Source organism: Pieris brassicae, chromosome 10 (assembly GCF_905147105.1).
Source record: "Pieris brassicae chromosome 10, ilPieBrab1.1, whole genome shotgun sequence".
Classification (NCBI taxonomy): Eukaryota; Metazoa; Arthropoda; class Insecta; order Lepidoptera; family Pieridae; genus Pieris; species Pieris brassicae.
Window position 1 is genome coordinate 17,244,428 of NC_059674.1, and position 24,277 is coordinate 17,268,704.

The following is a 24,277-nucleotide window of genomic DNA, read 5'->3' on the forward strand; positions in this document are numbered from 1 at the left end:
TTGCGCCTTAAAAATATCATAAGACACTTTAAGTATATATACTTGCTATACTCAATGAGGTTATTAATATTATTAAAGCTTTATAAATAAATCCATACAACAACTGGTTAGTCAATATTTCTTTATATAAGTATTAGTTGTGTTAGTATAAGTTCTAAGAAATTTTGTTAGATTTTTTCTTTTTTAGTAGTCTAGCATTTGTATGGCCTTCTGGCAGTATCAGTGTCCATCATTTAACACCATGTGAGCCTGCTCCGTTTACCCCCAAAAATATATAATTATAAGATATAAGACATACTAATAGTCACTGTAGGCTGCTCATAATTGGTACCAAAATATATGGACAGTGTCGGCGAAGCTGGCCGGAAGCCCATCGGGGGGACATGTAAAAATATCATATAATTTATAATATTATTACTTAATTGACAAAAATATTCCCCAAATCGATTACTTCGTGAGAAACAACGTTAAGATACCACAAATTAATTCTTACATGTTAACTTTAATGAGAACATATTTATGCAAGAGATACCTCGCAGACTAATAAATACAACAAGGTGCCATCGACACTGATTCCCATGTTTATTTTAATAATATTAGTATTAAGTTGTGCTTGAGAAAAGTCTTTCACAAAATTTTGTGTATTTTGTTTATTCTTTTTATTGATTAAGAAAGGTTTACAGATCGTAACTAAATTATGTAATAAATATAATGTTTTTACGCCGATAAAAAAGTTGTTAAATAATTATATGGATTGGTACAAATAGAATCATTTTGATCCAAGCTAACTGGTAACGGAGAAAGAAAACAATTAGTTGGGGAAAATTTAGGGTAGTAAACTTATGATACAATATTTATTTTAGTAAAAAATTCAGATGTAGGCGAACCTTACATCAACAGTTAGATTAAAAAAAAACTTTAAGATACAGTCGTGATTTATTCGTAAAATCATTCCAAAAAATGGTTATCCATTTCAAGCTACTATGTTATGTTTATCGAATTTTTGAAACGAACAATAAATTTCCGAAATCGGAGAGGTTGTCGAGGCATTAATATGACATGACATTGCCTCTTTCTTTAATCGGTAGCTCATGTCTGACCGTCGTGATCAGCAACGAAGCATCTAGAGCGGACTGTCTGCTTGCATCGGTTTCTGCCAAGCGCCTCTCTTATGACAGTGTACAGTTTTGAGGACAATAAGTAAAGACTGAAAGTGAAAGCACTTGATCAGTACCCTCACGTTGGTGAACGGCCACGTGTTCTTTTGTCTTCTGTATTACTAACCACGATCAGTTTCTCCAAATTATTATCGCCTCTGAGCATTGTATTAGTTTAAGAAAATGACATGAATTTTCTTTAATACAAAGCCCTTTCCACTACATTTTGCTTACAATTCCTCCCATTCATCATAGCCTCAAAACCGTTATCAGGAACTGCCGGCCATTATGGATTAAAAAACTTCGCAATACATACCGACGCACCACCCTTATTGCACACGGGAAAACGATCGGACTTCATACGTAAAACTCTCTGTTTAAGGGTGCTTTTAGTATGAATAAATGTATATTAATTTGAGTACGTCCATGGAATTAGTAATAAGGTAAGTGGACTCTTGGGACGAACCATTTTTGGAATGTGTGAAGATAAACTAAATGAATTTTATGAGGTTATTAATTTTATTATCTGTTAGATTTTTGTTTACCCTATCGAGTGTGATATGTATATAATATTACATGACTTGCGTCAATAATATTATTACAGTCAAAACTGCTTACGACCACATCATTTAGAAGAACATACTGGTTATATTGACTAAAAGAAAAGGTCCGGGCCGGTAAAGGTATGTATTAGGTACTTAATAACAATGTCATCGGACATTAAGACTATCGGATTTTACGACCAAAAATGAGTAGTATAAGGGAGTATCCCTTCGATATCGTTATAACAGATTTTGACTGTATTACATATTTTTCATATTTTATATAAAAATCATATAATATTAATATACTCTTATCAACAAATAAGTATCGCAAAACAGCGAGGAAATCTTGCCAGCGTTAAAGGTACACTGCCACAGGGACCAAACTTTTTATATTAATTTTAAAGTTTAATAAAAAATTGTAAATACTGTATATTTGATTATTATGTGTGGGTTCAAATAAATGATTATATTAATCTTTAGTAAAATATTAATAAATATATTGTGAAATTTGTACCTAGTAATTTATGACATGCCGCCAGTAACTTGATTCATATAATAATTTAAACAAAATATACAAGTATAAATCTTCAACAGGCTTGTGTTATAAATTATACAAAATAAAATAACATAAATTTCATTAACACCTGTTGTTTTAATCACCTGCTGTTTTGGCTTCTTGACATATAGCAAAACTAATTTTATATATTTTCGATTATATCTTAACCTTTTCTTATAGTATCAGCCGTACTATACCATTAAATAAACAATAGTAAGAGAGCTTTTTAGAAAGCGCGATCAGCGAGACTGTTTCTAATATAATAGTTCGAACTTGCGTGAACGAAAAGTTTATCCAAGTTCAACTCAACAACAATCACTTCAGTACGAGTACATAGCTAGTTAGGTAAAACAATGTAACATTAATTTATTTTCATGTAGAATGAATGAAGAATTATTTATATTGATTTGTACTCAAAGGCGTGAATCGTTTTTTTAATAACCTTTAACAGTTCTGAACTACACATATATACTCTTAATATAAATAAACTATCTCTAATTTAACAAATTATTGTTATTAAAGGTATTAATGAATAATTGAATTCCTAAACTATAACTGTCAAATTAACGTTTTTATATTAAACGGGTTAATTATAGAATAGGGTAGAATTTGAGTAAACGTTTGTAGTATTAATTGCGCCTTACTAACCTTTACGACATTAATGCTTCAAGTACTGTCACGATAGAAAAAAATATACTATTCAAGTAATATTAGACAGTAGGTCGGCCTAGGTACTGCTGCGTCGACATAGGGGAGGATCGGCTGCAGCTGATAGCCAGCAATCGGCGGGACGTGGCACAGGACTGAAGCTCTGGAAGATTCTCACTTCGCAGGCCAAGACAATTTTTCGGTTACTGAGGCAGCTGAGTGAGCGTGTAATTAATATTAGTACTACCACATTCTCTCAATTTTATTGTTCAACATTCGTTGTCAATTCATTTTTAATTAGTTTGGATGATCAGTATCAAATTAAGTTATCAAGTAGCAACGTAATTAATCTTTAACTGATGAGCTTTATCTCGCAGCTTGCATCCGAATAATTATGATTTGATATAACAAATAGTTTCCTGGACATTTTAATTCTCTCAATGAAAAATTGAAAACGATTTATGATGATAAACAACGTACATTAAAAGGCAATTACAAGTGGATTAAAAAGAGGCTTTATATGCATAACATTTAAAAGGCATATCCATAGATACAAGCACTTAGTCCTTTCATAACAGCGTTTTATCACGCAAGACACGAAACCGTTTATCACAGACGTAAACAGATACATACATATAGCGTAATCAAGTCAATAAATGTCCGTGTTTTATTGATCAATGATAAAAATATTGGCAAAGCAGCACCTGGCGGTTTTACCGCCCACAGCTTTAAAGCTCGCATGTGCTGCGCTCTTAAGTATTGATAAACTACTGTAAAAATAGCAAGGATTAAACACCATATAAGGTATACCATATTATAAATAAATACGATGTTGTATTATTTTACATGATAATCTTATTACTTTATCTTGACCCGGTAATCGTTGGTTTGTTAGATATGGTTTGTGTGTTATAAAGATTAATACAGCACTTATTTCGCAATTAAATTTTTTTTGCCGTTTTAGAAAAGCTTGGTTATAAACCCCGGAATATTTTTACCCCGGTTTTTAACTATGATTTTGTCTTCGAAGTAATAACACAAAAATATTGACCAAGTGTTAGAGAAGATATTCGCTGAATATCACAAGAATATTTTTATTTAACCTAAATTAACCTAACTAAACAACGCTTTAAAAAATAACTTTTTACCAACACGCTATTCCGCTTTTATATGATTTTAGTTAAACCCGCGAACGAGAGATTGGAGCTCATACGAAGATAGTAATAAAAGCAATACAACGTTCATCGAGTCGACATCGAGAGCAATTCTCGGTAAACAGACAGGTTCTGCAGCACCAAGCATTCCGACATCACGTTCAGAAGCCGAAACGTCATAAGAACCGCAAACGTCACTTACCGAATCCAACCAACCACGTCACGGATTAAATCATAAAACAGAACACCGCAGGAAAAGCTCCTTGCATCACCATAACGAGTTCCACTTCTCCAAACATACAAAACGTGACAAGGACAAAGCATCAGTCAATAAAATGAGTTTTATATCAACCTTACAACAGATCAATGTCCTATATCTTTTTGTTTGTGTTGCCTTTGACGCAATCGAACCCCGAAGAATTTCGCAAAACTGCTTTGACGCAAATGTTGCTTCATGCTGCATGACAATCGTTTTATTTTTAACTGCCCCTTATATTATAACTGGCATAGGCTTGTACTATCAATACATTGAAATATAATCGAGATAATGGTTATCTCCTATTAAAAATAGACACGAAACTAAGATATTATATTATTTGAAACATAATAAATACACTAAAATGTTTAGGTTTTAAATTTGTACTTGTTTTGTTTTTGTATTGTTAGTAGTTTAATTTATAGATTTCTTTTATATTAGTATTAAGTTACTGTAAAAACAGGATTTAAGGAAATTAATAAATACTTATCCAGAGGTCGATATATTGCCTAGCGGGCTGATACATTTAAAAAAAAGCATTGCTAAGCATTGATACCTAATCCGCTATTTTCTTTTTTTAAGCAAAAAATAACCTACTGGTAAAATCCAGAATTGGAAATGTAATTTTGTTTATTGTATTTTTATATGTTGGACCATTTTTGTTTCCAAAAATACGCCATGAGTTTTTGAATAGATAGCTTATTTATGATGTCTTGATGTGATGTGAAGGACATCTCACGGGCAAACTTTGAAAGTTACGTCATAGTTAAAACCGTATACATTACTCCATTCATAGTACATATTGTTGGTTGGTTTGATGTTTTGCTATTTTAAAAGATTAAGGAAAGTTTTTTAGGCCGGCTTTTTCTCTCGGCCTACATCCTCTGTCTTCTTTGCCGATGAGTAGGGATGTCTATTTATTCAAATTTATTGACGTGGAATACGTACCGTTTTGAATATAGTATACAAATACATACAATACAAAACGTAACAAGACGTTAAAAAATTAAGCATTAAATTGCTTTAAAAGGATAATTACACACGACCAACTTATTTCATTACTGTCATAAATCATAATTTCATGTGTAAGTAAATGTACGGAAGGTACAAATTAACCATCGTTACGATCCCCGGCGCAATTAAACTGACATAAATCTTAATCTTGCCCATCTTGATAAAACTGTTTGCGTTCCTCTTACGATTACGATCGCGAAACCTAACTGAATTTTATATTTTTTACATAGATTATTTTATAGTAAGGTGACAGTTAAGCCCTCGTTTGTAATAATAAGTATCCAGTAGCGCTTCAAGCGTTTTTGGGTCTTGACCTGAGATTTCTGCATCGGCTTGCATTACTTGACTTAACATAAAATGAGCCTAATATAACCTCTAATAGGGTAGGAGACGTCCACAGTGAGCTTCCATCTTGTTCGGTCTTGAGCTTCGCAGTATAGCTCCAAGTATTTACCGCTCTCTTTACCTCACCTGCAACAGTATGTCGCCAGAATTACTTGGAACCACGCTTCCGCTTTCCATGTGGTTTTCAATGAGACGCCGGATCTCATCGGAATGTTCCTATTGCGTCACTGTGCGGCCTATCCAGTTCTACTTGCGTCACTTAATCAGCTGGCAAAACTAGGTTTATTGGCAGGAGATGCTCGTTGGAGATCTTATCGAGCCAGAAGATACTCAAAATACGGCGGAGCCAGCCGTTGGAAAAGACATGAAGCCTGTGTGAGATGCCGTCAGCCGTTAGCGAGACAAGTTAGACGTTTAATACTTCTATTTTTACCAAGAGTCAACGCGCCACTTCCGACCTGGCCAACTGGAAAGTTGTGCCAAGGATGACCGTACCTTCCGTACCTCCAGTTTCAGACACGATACTTCTCATAAGTTATAGTATAATGGTATCCATGGTAGTGACTCGTGTAAGATTTTGTACATATATATGTGTGATTGTTTCAGTTTTAGCAGCTCCATGTTTTTCGTCTTGACTTATGCTGTCATGTCAAATTATTCTCTTTTCTAACAATTATCGATATTTCATTTCATTAGTTTTAGTAGCTATATAAAAATAGACCTTCAATTGCATCTATAGAAAACGTGTATGAGCTATACAGCTATAGACAGTTCCTGATCCCCTAAAACCCTATCTGCTTAGCACCGCGGTCACGTGCCGAACCCGAGTTCCTCTTGTTTCGACAACATTCTGCCATTATGTTTGTGCATTACTTTATTATTAAAGAAACGTATTGTTTTCTTTTTATTTTCTTGTTATGAATTTGTTTTTCATTTAACTTTTCAATTTTATGATATTGTTTTGACTTTTTGATTCAACATTAACTAATAACGAATTATAGTTAAACCTCAGTTAATAATAGTTGACACTGTCGTGAGCAGGTTAAGCGTTCTAAGCATTATTATATTTTTTACTTATTGTTAAGCAATTTATTATATATTTGTGTGTACGATAATATCTTTATATTTCTTCATAACTCTAAAAATTTAGATTAAATTAATTCTCAACCCTCAGGTTGTTAGAGCCCCTTGTCGTAAATGTGTTATTATGTGTGCGTTCCCTTTAATTATATGGTAAAAAATAAATCACGTAACTAACTACTTAATAAACTTGCTTGCAATTATACAACTCATACTTTTAGCATCTTCTGTATCTACTCCTACTGGCCCTAGGCCCTTTCTAGCCCGAGGCAATCGATTGGCATGGTAACATCCAAATAACTACATAAGAGGCTTACCTAAAGATCGAAAACGTACGTAAAATGCCCCATTTGGACGTGACTTAAAACGAATACAAATTACCTAAAAACGCGTACATAGTCCAATTTTGAACTAAAAGTAAACATTTAAATGAAATAATGATGTTATTTGCGAGTCGTCGATCTTGCTGTCAGCCCATATATCACTGACACTCGGGCCCGCCTGCTTCCTATTCACAATTTTCGACGCCTCGTTTCAAGGCATTCTTAGCAATGACGGATGTATTTTCAACGCGTCTGTAGTCAAAATACTATATAACTTCATTTAATATGTTTTAATTAAAGTACTTGTAAATATTTTAAGAATAAAAGAATTAATAAATATATATATATCTAAAGTATTATATAAAAAAGCCTTTATTCGAGTAGTACATAATCAGGGTTACATTATGTTCATGTCAATATGATTAACATTAGTACACGACTTCCGACCTCGTCACCATTTTCCAATCTTTCTCCGCTACATTTCATTCCATCTTCCCAGGTATGGGAATTCTCTCTTTTTTCTTCGTTATAAAATAAGGAATACAAATTCTTTCTTTAAAATAAAGCATCTACAGCCGTAACAATATGTTTAGTGAACAATTTATTGCATAAATCTGGGAAAAATAATGTTGTACAAGGTTCTACGAACTAAGTTATTATAAGAGCCAATAAAGCCAATCCTTTTATAGTCTCCGAGTCGTCTTCGTCGACAGACAGAGTGACATTCGATTATTAATGTCATCGTGGGAAAAGCAATCCACTTCCGCTTATTAAGTAAATCTTAAGTCTGTGCGATTTTAGCGGTGTCAAAAAAAACTAAAGCTAAGAAAAATTAATAACCTTTGCATACCAGAATAGCTGGCAATACACCCATGATCAAAAGCGGGTAGCGGGTGCCCCTAATCATAGATAAATTTTGCAACTAAAACATGACTATAAGACTTCCGCTGTATTTTTAAAACATCATTTGATCTTTGATTATTTTTCTAGGTGTCACCTTAAGCGGCTTTCCGTCAACGTCCTGCTTAGCTTCTCATTTAATAAACTTTGTACAAGACTCCTGGACTGACTCTAATTTTATTACTGATTATAGTCGCAATCAAAATGAACTAATGCAACCATTTTAAATTTGAAGTCAGTTTCTAATTATAACCAATTTCTCCTGAGTTAATTCTCCATTATCAATATCCTTCATACCCAACTTATTTAAGATCAAATCTAATTACAATGATTAGAATCAATATTTCAATTGTCATACTGTAACTAATTTAAATCTCTGTCATAATTGACAGATGTACAACTTTTGTTATATGCATGTTAAAAATAAAAAAAAGGTATATAAATTTAATAAATGTTTTAACAAATTTTATTGCAATAATATAACATCTTTAGTTATCGAAAAGTGCTAAAAATATATTTGTACGGGTCTCGGCCTTGAAATGTCACAACATTGTTTTTTATATATGTGGCCTCCCTGACACGTGATTGAACGTGGTTTATATGCAGGATTATTCACGTTTTTGTTCAACTGTTAATTGCGAGGTCACACGGATCTAATTATTTATTCACAAAAAAACAGTCCTTACAAACAAACAGTCCTAGACTAATAAATGTCGATATATATACATAAGATACACACTATCGCTATAGATACCGGTAAACATCTTGAACTAATGTCCTTGCCTGCGCAGAAGCAATTTTTAGGTATCACTGGGCGGGGGGGCGGCGGCGGGAAGTGTCGATCGCGCGATTGGTAAATCAGTTGACGTTTGTGTCCCGCGTTGTGTACCTCACTTCCTTATTTAATAATTATTATTTATTGCCGGTATCTGTACTGTGAACTCACTCAGCAAACACACAAAGATGTCGATAGTGTCGAAGGCAGCATTTGGCACACGAGCACAGTTGTCGGAATCGAAACCAACTCCGATCCAAGTAACAATGTGCCTAAAATATCAAACCTATTTAAAAAATCCTTAACTATCAATATTTACCTAGAACCTTTTATGTTATTGGTTTAATATTGAAGGAATATTAATTAACTTGATTATCCTAAATTGAATTGATAAGTGCTAGAGATATCCGCATGTTAAATACATATTAATGTTAATAAAGCTCACATCAAATATAGAATTTATATATTTTCATGTATTATTAGTAATTCTTACATATTTCGTATGTTTTTCCTTCCAAATAAATTAATACAATATTTTTAGCTTATCATGTATTATGGGTAGCAGTGTTGGCCTGATGCTTCGATCCCTGTGTACCAATGGACTTTCTGTCCATGGGCGCATTTAATATTCGCTCGAACCGTGAAGGAAAACATCGTAAGGAAACAGGCTTGCCTTAGACCTAAAAAGTCGATGGCCTGTACCAGGCACAGAAGACTGATTACCTACTGGCCTATAAGATAAATCAGATCATGAAACAGATACAGTACAATCTGAGGCCCACACCTAAAAAGGTTGTGGCGCCACTGGTTTATTATTTTTTATGTGTTATGAGAACATTATAATATTAGATGCTAATAAAATCAATGTTGGCCTTGTTGCTTTAGAGTGTGACTCTCATCCCTGAGGTCGTAGGATCAATCTCCTGTCATGCACCACTTTACAATGTGTCTCTCGCTGATCCGGCGAAGACGAATATCGTGAGGCAACTGTCATCCAATAATTGACATGTGTCAGAAGGCTGATCCTTGTCTAAAATAAATAATCAAAGAAATCTGAGACCCATAAGGTTGTAGCACAACCGGATTATTATTATAATAATAATAATTGTGTCTTAATTAAATTTTTGAGATGACAGACCATAATGAAAAATACTTATCAATTGATTGGAATATTCTTAGCCTAATTGAGAGTAACCTCACTCTTATTTCGATAATAATCTATAGAAAATCTAGCTTTAAAAGGATATGAATACTTTGACTATCGTTAATTTATGTAAATGACAAGTAATAGGCCGTAAACAAGCTATCGTGCTCATATATAATAGAAGCCATAAACCGTTAAATGTAAACCTTAAACCATGTCAAAACTCACACAGATTAGATGCTAATATGTTAAGCATTTTGTAGAATTATTATTTTCATATATATGTTTGTATTAAAAAAACTATATTATAGCTTCATTGCCATCAGCCTCCGCTTCGGAGTGCCCATATGTAGTCCCTATAAGTGTGTCTCCCCTGTGGCTTTGAAGGCAGTAGAAGTAGCCTTGAACACCATGGCCTACATTGCCAAAGAGTGCAGGTCGTTAATCTCGCCACGCCAAGCTCAACGACATTAAGCGCCGCTATCTTGCCTCCGTCAATGTTTCCGTAATTTTGGTGCCAACAGGCATCGCAAGAGATGGCAAGCTGGATAAGATGTCGTTGTTGCCTTGGAAAATGGGACGGGCTAGTATGAGATGCTACTTGTGTGGACAACTTTTGTCCCGTATAAACACATTCGGACAAGCAAAAAAGCTGGGGCTTTCCTCCAACTTCGATTTGTTCCCTTTGAAGTAGAGACTTGGGCCGTGGGGTTCAAGTGCACAGATGCTTATTTAAGATTTCAATTGGCGCCTGGTACTTAGTACCAGTAACCCAAGGCTGGTGCTTTCCTGGCTCAACGAAAAAGTATCGCAATACAGCGAGGAAATACTGCCAGCATTAAAGGTTACCTATTAAGGTTATATATTACCTATTATATTATATATATTACAGGGACCAAACTTTTTAATAATATTTATTATTACTTTGTAGATTAAGAAAATTGTAAAACAAACTATTATTGCTTGTCTTAGTTTTTTTACTTATTTTTTTATGCAACAACGGGCAGGAGGTCTGAAGGTAAGTGATAACGCCGCCCATAGACATAATGGCATAGGGCTTGCAAGTGCATTCCGGCCTTAAGGGTCTAGTTTGTACTTGATCAAAGTTACAACTACGCTATAAAAATGCTCCTCTTGAGTATTTGCTATAAATAAGCCTTACTAGATAAAACAATCTACCAAGCCAGCAAAAGTGACCAAAGCCAGGTTCGAAGGCGTGTGTCACACACTTCTAATATAGACATAACAACCTCTGAAAGAAAGTTAAGCTTTGAAGTGGTACGCTAGAAGAGAACTCTCTAGAAACACTGCTACTGATTACAGTATGTGTAATGGTTTAGAAGTTGCTATTGTCTATAAAAAGAGTGTGTAGTGTGCTCCTCTCGCAAAGTCCGTCAACGCTTGTTATTCAGAAAATTAGTTTGTTGTTTTATTGTTCACAGGTTGTGATAGCTGACCCGTAAGCTGATCTTGATCAGCTTGATCTTAAGAAGTTGGGATTAATATAAAGATAAACTTTACACGTTTTAATTTTGTCTAACTTAGGGGTTGAAGAAGCTTCGTAATTTGTCACTGTGTGTGCTATGAATGTAAATTAGGTGACGAATATAATATGAAATACCGACACGCTCTTCTAAAGTATGCAACTCCTCTGGGACACGGAAATTAAATTTTCCCGTTTCGGCTATTTCGTTTTTTATATAGAACGTTTTAAGTTATACCTGATATCCGCATTTCTGAGTGAAATTATAAAACTTATTAAAGACTATGTGGTTCAAAAGTGAAGGCAATAAATCATCTAAATCTAATTTGTATTATATAAAAACTTTTTATTTACACACGAGAGTAATAAGGCCAAAATATTTAATAGATATTAAAGGGTTATAATGTGTTTAGAATAAATATTATTCATAAGCTCAAGAACATTTGTAAATACAAAAAATCTGCGTAAAAATGATAATAATTCCAAAGCCTTTTTGTTCTGATTTTAGGGCCTCTCCATAACTGGAGGATGGCCGTCAGTCTCGTGATGCGTGTCTTGTCCTGTGCCAGATGCAGCAACTCTTTCGCAATCACAATTCCCGTCCACTCCCTAACGTTGCGAAGTCATGATTTTTTCTTCTATTAACACGCCGTTTAACCTGGATTTTACATATTATAATTAATTTAAAGAGGGCGTAGTGTATGTTCTGCATACTTTTCACTTTCATTTTATTTGGATTAATATTTTATTAATTTCAATAACTCATTCTTTTAAATGCACGCAGCTAAAACGTCATATAACTCTTGTCCCTTTGGTCACGTATTTTCTTACGGGGCCAAAGGACAATGAGACGACCTGGCACGTGACGGTATCTTCTCATTTAATATCCGGAATCGTATACATGTATCTTTACTACGACATTTGCATATTCCGTTAAACACTTATCTAGTAATATACAGCCGCCGAATTCAATTATTATTTCCGGTGTAAAGATTCGGCAAACTCTTTCCACGTACTAGGATCCAATAATCAATTGTAGTATACTATCAATTAATCGAAAGTATAAGTCCTTTTGCCCGAAATCAAAGAACCGACCATAGTACATATAACTAACAGACCTAGGTACAGTTATTGTAAAATAAGCTTATTAATATTAATGAAAGTAATAATTAGGTTTAAGCATAATAAATGCTATAACCACTATCTGCGTAATTGCGTTGGTCTGTTGGACACACCCACTGTTGCGCGAGAGCGCGATTCTAGCTCTTAATTCTAATGTAACAATTACATAGTAAACATTTCTATGTGTTTATAAATATTATAAAACAGTAACATAAGCTTAAAATGTTGTTAGCTTGTTCGGGCATTACGCAATAAATCTTTCTTAGTAATGCTAAGCTAGTAATGCTCAAGAAGTTTTCTTTCTAAACGGAAATAAACAAATGTTTGGTTTCTATATTTTAAAGCTAAAATATCCAAATGTATTAAGAAACCCAAACAGTAATAATATAACAACTATACTTTTCATGCAAAACAATTTAAATTGAGTGTATTCGTATAGAAATATAGTATGCTATAAGTTGTAAATTTAATATTAACCGCCAGAGGTTTGTTAATAATTGCACTTTACTTTACGAGTACTTTAAATCTATATTTTAAGTAGTTGTATTATCTATATGAGAATAGGAACTGCGAGTATTGGGCGTGGCAATCGCACAACACTTATCTTAATGAAATCCACGCGGAATGCACACCCATATCCAACATAAATACACCTTCATTAATTAGCTTTCTTAAGATATTGATCTGATGTAATTTGTAACAATCGACAAGGGGTAACAAAATAATTCATTCGTTTTATACCTTTTCTACTTTTGCACATCTCCGTCAACCTTTTTTTATGGAATAGGGGGGGGGGACGAGCCTATGGGCCTAGCCCATAAAAGGGCTCTCTTAAACAATTGGAAATGGTGTCTGCTAGAGAATACCTCCACTGGGAATCGATTCCACAAATCGCTAGTAGTTTTTTTCGGATTATGTGGTAGTAAAGTTAATGATTATATTTGGTGAATCTAATTTGTTCTGCCAACTTAAATATGACAAATCCAGTCAGCCAAATGGCACGGATAGCTAACAATTTAATTTATACACTTCAAACAGTTGACAATTGACTACTAACTGATAGGATTGTTCAAATATTACCAACAACAAAGAAACCTTTGCTAATTTTTTTTTAAATATAATAATAGGTATAAAATATTACTATAGGAGAAGGCAGCTATCAATTGGATGACGGTTTTAATACGGATTTAATTCTATATTCAAGTAGCCCATGAAGAATTCAGTTATCCTTTATTTTATTTGCAATTTCCATATACTTTGCAAATCTGTACATTATTTAAGGTAGTGTTTTTGAACGTTTGAAAGCAAAAAACGCTCGTTCTTTGAAAGACAATTTTGAGGCTGTCGAAACTCAAATACAATTAAATAATTTACCGGCGTTTTTGTGGCATTTCGTCTGAATTTAATGTCAGATATTATATCGTTCATCAGTAGCGCTATGCAATTGGAACAATGTCAGTTTCTTAGGAATTCGGGGCTCGAAGCGGCTCGCTTTGATGTGGACTATAAAAGTCGACATTCTTAACCGCTCACGATATAGTCTTTTTTTAAATTTATTTTTATATTTTAAGAACTCACGGAAGAAGTAGCGCAATATTATAATTAAATTAAAAATCTAAAGATAAAAAACTGCCTCATATAGAATGTATCTATTTCAACGGAAATGTATGACTGATATAATTTTGTAATTACAGACAAGACCGCTCCCACAGCTTGTCGCTTGGATTTGTTGTAATATATATAATAGTTATACATATATATACTTGTTATTCTACAATTGCCATATTATAATAAATGAAATATTTTTACGTTATTGGTGTAAAATGTTAGACTTGGGCATCGACGCAAAATTTTAATGTAAAACATAGGTACCAATGCTAAAGAGATATACCACAGTATTAACACTTTATACATGTATGTGTAATTTGATTAGCCTATTTTCTTGAATAATATAATTAAAGAAACAAAAATATTAATTATTTCTATTTCAGGCCAACAAAGCGGTAAAGTTGTACGTTATTTCCCTAATCCTAAAAAGGATATGAATTGACTAATGGCTACCAGCAACTGGACTTGATACATCATAGATTGCCTATTACGGTTTCAAGTAACAAAAACTTGTGAGTACATTTCGAATTTAAGGATTTAACATGAACAGCGAGAATCAAAGCTAGAATTAATTATACTATAAATCTGACAATAATGGTTACTTAAATTATCATTTAAGTTCATTATTCATTTATATTCTTTCTATTATACAACATAGCACAGCCAGAGGTAATATAATAAATTAAGGTTTTATGTATGTTTAAATAACTACTAATAAAGCTTAAGTTATTAGGCTAGGTCAAGGTATGGTTATTTTATTAAAGTTTTTTGATGTATTATTATTTTTATCCAGATAGCAAGAAAAATAAACCGATATTATTATCACAATCTTTTAAATCTTTGACGAAAAAATCAAAATAATTTTATTTGTTTTATTTACTAGCATGTTTCTTGATATACTAATTATAAAAATATATTATGCTTAGTGTCCTAGTGCAACAACCTTGAGATTCTTTAATAATTTTTGCGTGGACAGAGCGTGCACTACAATGCTGAATGTTAACTCTCTGTCTTGTATGTTGACCCCATTGCCCTAGCCGCGGGAAAAACGCCTATTCAGGCCGGGCTACGCTCGCCAAAACAACCCTAGCTGAGCAGTAAAAGCCCTTAAGGCCAACAGAGAGATTCCATTTCTAAAAAAATAAACCAGGATGGTGTTTCAACTCTGTATTAAGATTGGAAATACAACAAAGGCTTAATTATGAAATCTAACTATCTGGATAAATTATGTTACCTAGTGTTTGAAGTCAGTTCAATTTTCTTACATTACTTTGTGATAGTAAGTGAAAAACCACCAGCAAAGCATCATGTTTTATGTTTGTGCAATATGGCTGGGAGGAGTGTAAATTACGTAATTGGTTTAAGAAAAAAAACATGAAAACGTTCAAAATTGTAATTGTATAACAAGTATTTTAAAAGTTATGCGAAGAAGAAATGGCGAAATTAATTAATGAATAATTAATGAGTAAACCATAAGGACTTTATAAAGGAATCGTTGCTGTTTTTTTGATGCTACTAAATACTTGGAATTGGACTCGAAAATTTCAGTATAGAAATGACTAATAAAAATTAAAAGTCCTTAGCTTACATACACATATTAAAAAATAACAAATTTAATTAACTTCACAGGAATAGTTGTTTTACCCCTCTACATTTCTCCATATTGCGGAAAACTATTGGAAATTATTTCTTATAATGGAAGCAATAACTGTTGTCATTGTTTTATAACGAAATAGTTTTGAGATTCAGTAACGCTATGGTCGCAACTCGAGATGACAGTCGAGACGGGCCGAGTTAGCCAAGTTTAGTTAATTGTTATTAGTAACATTGTGCCTGTCAAACTTCGCTATGTTTTGCTTCTATTATTTTTGGTATCATTACAGAGAAACCTTTTTTAATACTCTGTGAACCCAGATAAAAAATGTAGTATTACTTGCAAAAACAATATAATCTAAAACTGCTAAAAACACCAATTGTCAGTTTAGTTTATGAGGAGAAAAAAATCGAGTTAACAAGAAGCTTTTTCTAACCTTTAAATGAAGTGTACAATGTTCACTTTAACTTATATATAATAAAAAAATTAAAGTAATGAATTTGTTTTAAATTTTTTGTTTTGTTTACAACATTACAATAAATTTCCATTCCTTGGTAGACCAAACTAAACGTAGACGAAGCTCTAGTTGGACTGTAATTGTCTCTAAATACAAATATGCTAGTGATACTGTCATACGAGACTCAAGCCTCGTTTCTGAAGCCTGCCCCACTCTCACTGTTCACGACTGCTAAAAAGTATTTGACAACTTGAATTATGTCAATAATGTGTGTTTAAAAAAGTTTTGTGCAAATATTGTTTCAAACATTGTATTTAATCGATATTTTTTTCTTAGTTATATTGTTATTATGCAGAAATTATTCTGTTACAAGTAAATGTACTAGTTTTATTGCGTACATAAATCGGCGTATGACTGTAGAATAGTGATATTGAATTAAACGATATATCAACGCAAGACCAGTTGCTTAAGAAAGGCAGCGAACAAAAACCATCTCCTAAAGCGGTCTGCCGGGAGAGCGACTGACCGGTCCTACACCTGTCACACAGGAATACTTCATCGATATACAATAATCACTGTATTTTGTACTTAATACGACACTATGCTAAAACTCACATACATTTTAAAGGGATTTACGATTATAATTTTTCTTTGACTATACTCTTTCGTCTCTTTCTTCTCGTCTCTCTCGGCTTAATTGTATTTACGCTGTGATGAAAAGAGACCGACATAAGATCTGCCTGTGTAAGTATAACTGTGTAATAAAACGGGTGTCGTGTAAATCATACACAAACAGCGAAGGCAGACATTGTAAGGAAAGTGCCGATGATTTTGACCCCATAGTCAACAACGAGTGAGCTCTGATCAGAAAGTTATCAAAAAAAACTGACCAATGTCTACCCCGTTAGTTGGTTATGGGCATTGAACCTCTCCCGTTTGTCATAATCATTTTGGATTTTGAATTAAGCTTTTGGTCAACAGTTAATGACATTTTAAAAATTTGAAATGCCGAACGTTAACGGATAAGTTAGGTCCGTTTAAAATTGAATAAAGGATGTACAAAAACAACAGAATTAAACCAATTATGAGACATTTTTAATAGGCGCGAATCAATTACGAAGCAGCCCTAATGAACAGCGTCCGATCGACTATAGAGATGTCGCGTTTTTGCTCGTTATCAGGCTTTAGAAATCCTTATTCGCGTGAAAATATCAGAACTTAATGATATTTTACTACAAGCCTGTCAAGACTACGAGCATTAATTTATATATTTTTTGGTAAATAAAAAAGAATACGTCATATTTACATCTATATATATAAAATTCTCGTGTCACAATGTTCGTGCCCATACTCCTCCGAAACGGCTCGACGGATTGTTATGAAATTTTTTATGGAAATTCAGTAAGTCTGAGAATCAGCTACTATCTATATTTTAAACCCCTGTGATCAGGGGTGCCCACCCCAAATTTTTATTTTTTATTTTTCAGAGAGATTTAGTTTTTACTTTTTTATGATACAACATACAAAAATACATACAACCCCTCTACGATCAACCCCTATTTTTATTATAGTAGATAGGTTATTTTTATTGAACTTTAAAAATGTTTCTTATATAAATAATATAATAGTAACATATATAATACAAATAATTAATAAACAATAAACATTTATTTTTCAGAGGCCAAGACCCTCAGAGCCAGCAGAGCAGAGCAAATATAAAAAATCAATACTAACGTGCCGGAGATACACCTGATGTTAAGTGATGACGGACCAAGGACACTCAATGCCAAAATGATAATAATAATAATGAATTTAAATTGATATAATAATGATGATATATATAAATTAATATTTTATATTACTCAATGATAATAATGTAATAATTTTCGATAGTAGTTTTGAGTTTACATAAATGTATGATTTTATTGTGCTCCAGCGTTATTTCAGTTAATGATTTCGGAATTCAATCACACTTCAGCCTAATAAGTACTAATACGCCATATAAGTTTGTTAATATTGTGGTAAGTGAGTTTTCTCACCTCTATTACATACTAAGGAGAAATCTTCGCGAATAAGTATTCAGTATAAACGACCAGTAATATTACAAGTCGCTTAGCCGTTTTTGCCTTGTCAATCCGTAGATAACTGGGAATTGTTCGCTATCACCGTAAATTTGTTATTTTAACCCAAATGTTACTGGTTTAATAATATCAAAACGTTATATGTTCGCTGATATCGCTCCTTCGTACTTTTCAACTGGATATTATAACTCAATTATTTATTAAATATCCCGACCTTAAAAAATGGTAGTGAATGTTGGGTGTGGCAGAGAAAGAATGAAAAAAGAAGAAATTCCGTGGAAATGAGATCGTTAAGACGTATGTGTAGTGAAACATTCCGTGTTAGGTACTTGGAGATACGTGAGCAGTGTGGCTTAAAGGAGAGAAAGGATACGAAAGGTAATGGTTTGGTGGGTTGGCCATGAACGGATGAACGAGAAACGGGTTACAAGCAGGATATATCAGACAAGCGTGGTTAAGTCGGGCTAGTTAGGCCTTACATACCTCCGTGGGTAGAATGCCTGGTGTACCCCGAGGGCCCGTCTTAAGGGCGTGTGAAGGGCTGAAGTGTTTTAGCGGCTGCTCTAGCTACCCCTCTGAATAGCAGAGGGATTTGACCCAGCCCCACAGTCCTCGCGTCAAGCTCGATATCCTTGGCGCGGGCCTGCGTAAGCGCATTTTCACCTCATAAAAAAAGGCCTTACATACCTAAGGGCCTAGCGATCTTCTTAAGTGTCAGCTAGGTGAGGAGTAGCGGGTTCTATTCCCGGTTTAAGTGGAAGTTTTAATTGAAATTAAATTTAGTCTTCGCCTTTGGTAAAGTTGTACGGTACCGGGCGAGTGTTCAAAGCCGTACATGGATGGCACGGTCGAATTTATAGGGCAAGCATTTTATAGGTGTACCCTACCTATAAATAAACTGTGAAGTTTAGAATATAACAGAATATCCTGAGCCGAGAATGGTAGTTGCAAGTGGTTGGCAATTCAACATTCTGCCCGTTTGTGTATCCCTGGCCCCTGGGTTGAAATGCCTACTCCGGTGAGCTCAATGAAACGGTACAGGAAAAAAAGCATAAAAAATTATTTTGGTCTTACATACCTGGACCAAATCCAGGGGGTACTAGACAAGGCTCTGTCATGATGCAAGAGCGGTATGTCAGGACTGTAACAAGTGGAGATTCGTGGTCTACGCCTATTCAATAATTTTATATAATATATTCAATAAATCTCTCCAGCCACTCACTACGGAATCACATTAAGTTAAGGTGTGGTTACAATATACAATAGTCGTTTATGGGTACGTTAAAAGATAGTTTATATTTCTTTAACGTGTATAAACGTGAGTTTATTACCTTCTTTACATAACTAGACGTTTAGAGTGATTTACAACAGTGATGGCCAGCAAGTTTCTTAAAACAGATTTTTGAAATTCATACTTAAAATATGACGAAACACATATTAGTTTTCGGATTATCATACGTGAAAGAAGTTTATATTTAAATGCTAATAAATTTATACACCAATCAAACTCTTGCCGTCGACTTTTTGGGTCAAGGTAAGCAGGTTTCCTCACGATGTTTTCCCTTACCGTTTGAGCGTATGTTAAATGCGCAAATAGAAAGAAAGTCCATTGGTGCACAGCCGGGGATCGAACCTACGACCCCAGGGATGAGAGTCGCACGCTGAAGCCGCTCGGCCAACACCGCTACAAGTTACACGTTCGTCTTTTATTATGACGACAATTTTAAATTGCTGTGTACCCTCTATAAGCATCGAATAACAAATAAAAATTTAGTCCTTCTTGTGTCAGTTGGGAAATAAAGAAATACAAATATTTTTAAAGTAATTAATCCTTTTTATGGACCAGGGGCGAACGACTAGGAGGCTCGCATGATGTTAAGTGATACCGCCGCCCATGGACACTCAATGTGCCAAAGGCCTCGCCCGTGCATTGCCGGCAAATCCAATCTTATCTTACGTCTATAAGATGGTAAGTTTCCGGACTTATTGTAAAGATAATTGAAACCAAAAATCATCTAAGTTTAATCTGTATTCCACCACTGTAACCGACAAACCAATTGTCTCTTGAAGCGTAAAATAATACAATTTGTTCCAGTGATGGGAAAGATTCAAGCCACAGAACACTTATCTATTTTGAATCATAAAGTTGAATTTAAAATATTTCAGATTAAAATTTTCGAATATGATTCGGTGTCGAGGCCCTTGTTCCGTGGGGTCCTAGCGCTAAAAGGCTTTTTAAAGAAAAAGCAACAAAGTTAGTCGACATCACAGGAGACCTGGAAGAGCTGGCAGTTACCTCAGGCAAAGAATAAGAAGTAATATTCCAATATTTTCGGAACCTTGCCTATATGGACTCCTCTTAATAATATATTTTAAGGTTAAGATTCTTCGAAGAATCTTCCGCTCGTAAATAAGGACTTTCTAAACCTACAAATTATGATTAACTAAATGTATAATTAATAACAAATTAATTAATAGTTTAGTCACGACCCACGAGCCTAGTGGTGTGGTGGTGGTCGGTAAATAATAATTTAAGTGAAACCGTGAGCGTGAACCGTTGATAATTGTTACGTAAACATTTTCCGAGAGTCAACAATATTGGGTACATGATTCTTTACTTTTGATTGCGAAACTTCGGTGTTCGGTAAAATAATATTATAAATTATCACTTCCAAGAGCCAAGACTACAAGACGGAGTATATACTTTAAGTTTAGACGATTGTTAAACTCACAATGTACATAAATAGAAGAAAGGCGGTAGGCCTTTTATCATTGCTTTTTATTTACAGAACACTGTGAACTGTATAACTAATTTTCATAATCAGATTTCGCAAATTATATTTTAAATAATATATTTAATTTGATTTAATTATGCCATATCATATAAAAAATCACGTATCTTTTGTCATTAAATGTATTCATCAAGTAATTCGGACGTAAGGACGTAACGTTAATTAATTGTGAAATAATTTTCAAATTCGGTAAAGTTTTTGAATTTATTTAAAAATATACAAATTAAATTAATAATTATTAATATATAAACGATCTATACTTGTGCATCAGCGTATGTACAGCGTATGTACTCATGTACAACTAAAACAAATAAAAGTCTAACCGAACCAGTAATTTCCGAGTTATTTTTTATACATAATAGGGAATTTTTCTAGTATCATATTTGTAAATTGTGTTTCATGTTTAAATATGTCATGTTAGGCTTAAATGTATTATGTAATTGTGATGATTTTAGTATGACATGAAATCATATATATATAGAAGTGTACAATCAAATAAAATCAGAGCCTTTCTAGTACTAGTAAAACTGTTCCTAGTACAAGATTTGCCCATGACCCTTTCTGTTTAATTGTTTTTATTCGTTTCATTTTTATTTATAGCAGATCCTGCATAACTAAAGTGTTTAAAATATAGAATAAGTCGTCAACTGTACTACGGTACTGTAATCAACAAATCTGACTATAACTCAATTAATATGTAGTATTACATTTTTTTTTAAAGAGGTGAGGTTCTATAGGTAACATATATTTTGTATTAAACCAAGTTTCCGCTAAAATTTGACTAACAGACTGTGTTATAAGAATAAATATGTTTAAATTAAACGCAGAAATCGGATACAAGTTAACTGTGACCACAAACGAGCTCTGATGTGTTATTTAATTTGTTTTGAATGGCTGATCACTGCCCGGGAGTAAGCGATTGACTTACCACAGTAATGTTGTTGCACCTGTTAATAACTCTCGTCGATTTGCTATTTCTATTTATAAGAAAAAAAGGTTATTAGGAAGTTGGCAACATCGCTATTGTGACGTACTCAAATATAATGAAAATACACCAAAGACAAATTAAATAATGTATAATATAAAATAACTTTATTATTTTATATAATATTTCAATAAGAATGCCGTGACGCATCATTATCGTTTCTTAAAGTTTTAGATAAGAAAATTAATTACACGTTGCTTTATAAAGTTGTTTTATCTATAAATTAAACATCACATAAAAATAAAATAAGATTGACCCCGACGTGATTTGAACACGCAACCTTCTGATCTGGAGTCAGACGCGCTACCGTTGCGCCACGGAGTCGATGTATGAGTATTCGAAATTATCCATTATATATTCGAAAATAAAACATAACCATTATTTTTTGCGGAGATATTTTAACTGTCTCCAAATATACTTAGTGAAATAAAATTATGTCAAGGGCAATTTTGTTCAAAAGTCACGAAGATCAACTTATTTATTTTCACTAATGAATTATTTTAGAACATATTTTATTTTAGTAAAAGGGTTAAAAGATATTTGCAGTCACGGCTTTTTTTTTAATTTTAAAGCTTTACTGTTTTAATCTAGAATTTTCGAATGGTCCGTGTTGAGAATTTGCTTGCGAATTTGTGATTTTATAATCAGCCATCAGCTGTATTAATCTTCATATTAATTTTGCTGTCCGTCACGTCCGAATGTGTTTAACCACATCATTGACATTAAAAGTTAAATTCATCTATGTAACCTCAATATATTGTTAAAACATGAAACTGCCTAACCGTTAAAATAAACAAAAAACCCGTTAAGCCAGCAGATCAAGCGATGCAACTGAATAGGCCATACACTCCCAAGAGATTCCAGTCATAACAGACGAGATCGATCTCGCGAGATCCCGTGTAATTTTTCGGGATCAATCCCGAAGCATAATATGACGAGATCCCGTTCGAGATTGACGGGATTGGGCTGCAATGGTCAGCAATTCTACACACATCAGCTCGGGACGCTTCACACGACATTGTACGTTGCATAGGGTACATTGCAATGGACATTAGATGCCGGTTAGCAGATACACTCTTGATACACTTTAGAAGATACTCTTTTTTTAGAAGTTACTTTACATTATGTTAATGTAATTAAAATTGTTAGTTGTTTAGTTAGTAATATTAAAGGATAAAGGCTTTTGTTTTCTTTCAAATAATATTTTATTTACATATATACACTATCACAAACATGCAGTTTTCGTCGTATTCAGTCATGTGAAATATTGTTTTTAAACTATACGAGATCCCGAAAATTTCGGGATCTCGCCGGATTGATATTTCTAATCCCGCGGGATCTCGAATTCACGATCTCGAGGATTGCATTCCCTAGTTGTCACCGACAAGGAAAGCGAAAGCGTGGCCAAAGCAAACCTGGCTGCGAAGAGTATAGGCGCCTGCCGGGAACACTTGGAGCGAGGCAGAATGCGACCGCGATAAACGCTCACTATGGACTTCTCCTGCCCCATCCATCGCTTTCTTTAATAGAACATGGGGCAAAGGGACAGACGTCTTACCTGATGTTTAGTGTCTCTGCCGCCCAAATTAAAACAAAAACATCATAAAGTCAAGTCAAGTATCTTGCTATAAATCAATAACGTAAGAAAATTGGCAAATTTGTAGAGTTTGCACTGTAAATATGTAGTATAAATCAACCTCTAAAATATAGTTCATCTCAAGCACGACTGCCGCAGAGGTAAATACTTCAAAGGATAACCGTTTATTATAGGTTTTTTCTAAACTTTTCCGACACCCCGGGCTTAATCCTTGTTTGAAAGAAAAGTCATTTATTATAAGGGCGCGTTGAGCTGCTTTTACTACATAAGAAGTGTAATATAAATCTTTTTAAAATGTTCATGAATACCGTGGATTAGTAGGTAGTCCATATTGGGGAAATCCTGTTCGACAGTTTTTTTAATAAATTTTAAATGTAAAGTGAAATGTAAAATTAGTTATTTCATAAAAAAAAGGCTATTTAACATATGAAATTGTCCAATAACACTATTTTCAGCCTGTATGGGAGGACAATGTTCTTGTGTACTATTTTTTTATTCACTAACCAGTGTTTAACACTTGAGACTAACGTGCACTCATGATAATTCACAAATTCGAATGCATTTGTACTTTTCAATCTACTCACTAGGCCCTTAGTGTCAAGAAGTTGAATAACCTCAACAACGACACGACTGCCTTGTGGTGGAGGGTTATGTAGGACTC

General features: G+C 33.8%; 1 protein-coding gene and 1 non-coding gene across 2 annotated transcripts in view; both read right to left on the bottom strand.

The window, feature by feature from the left end:
- The window catches only part of LOC123715276 (protein prickle-like), a 242,133-nt gene that overhangs the window by 206,351 nt on the left and 11,505 nt on the right, over positions 1-24,277 (bottom strand). The window lies entirely within an intron of this gene.
- Positions 22,272-22,343, bottom strand: Trnaw-cca. The gene has a single exon. It is a non-coding gene; the product is annotated as a tRNA-Trp (tRNA).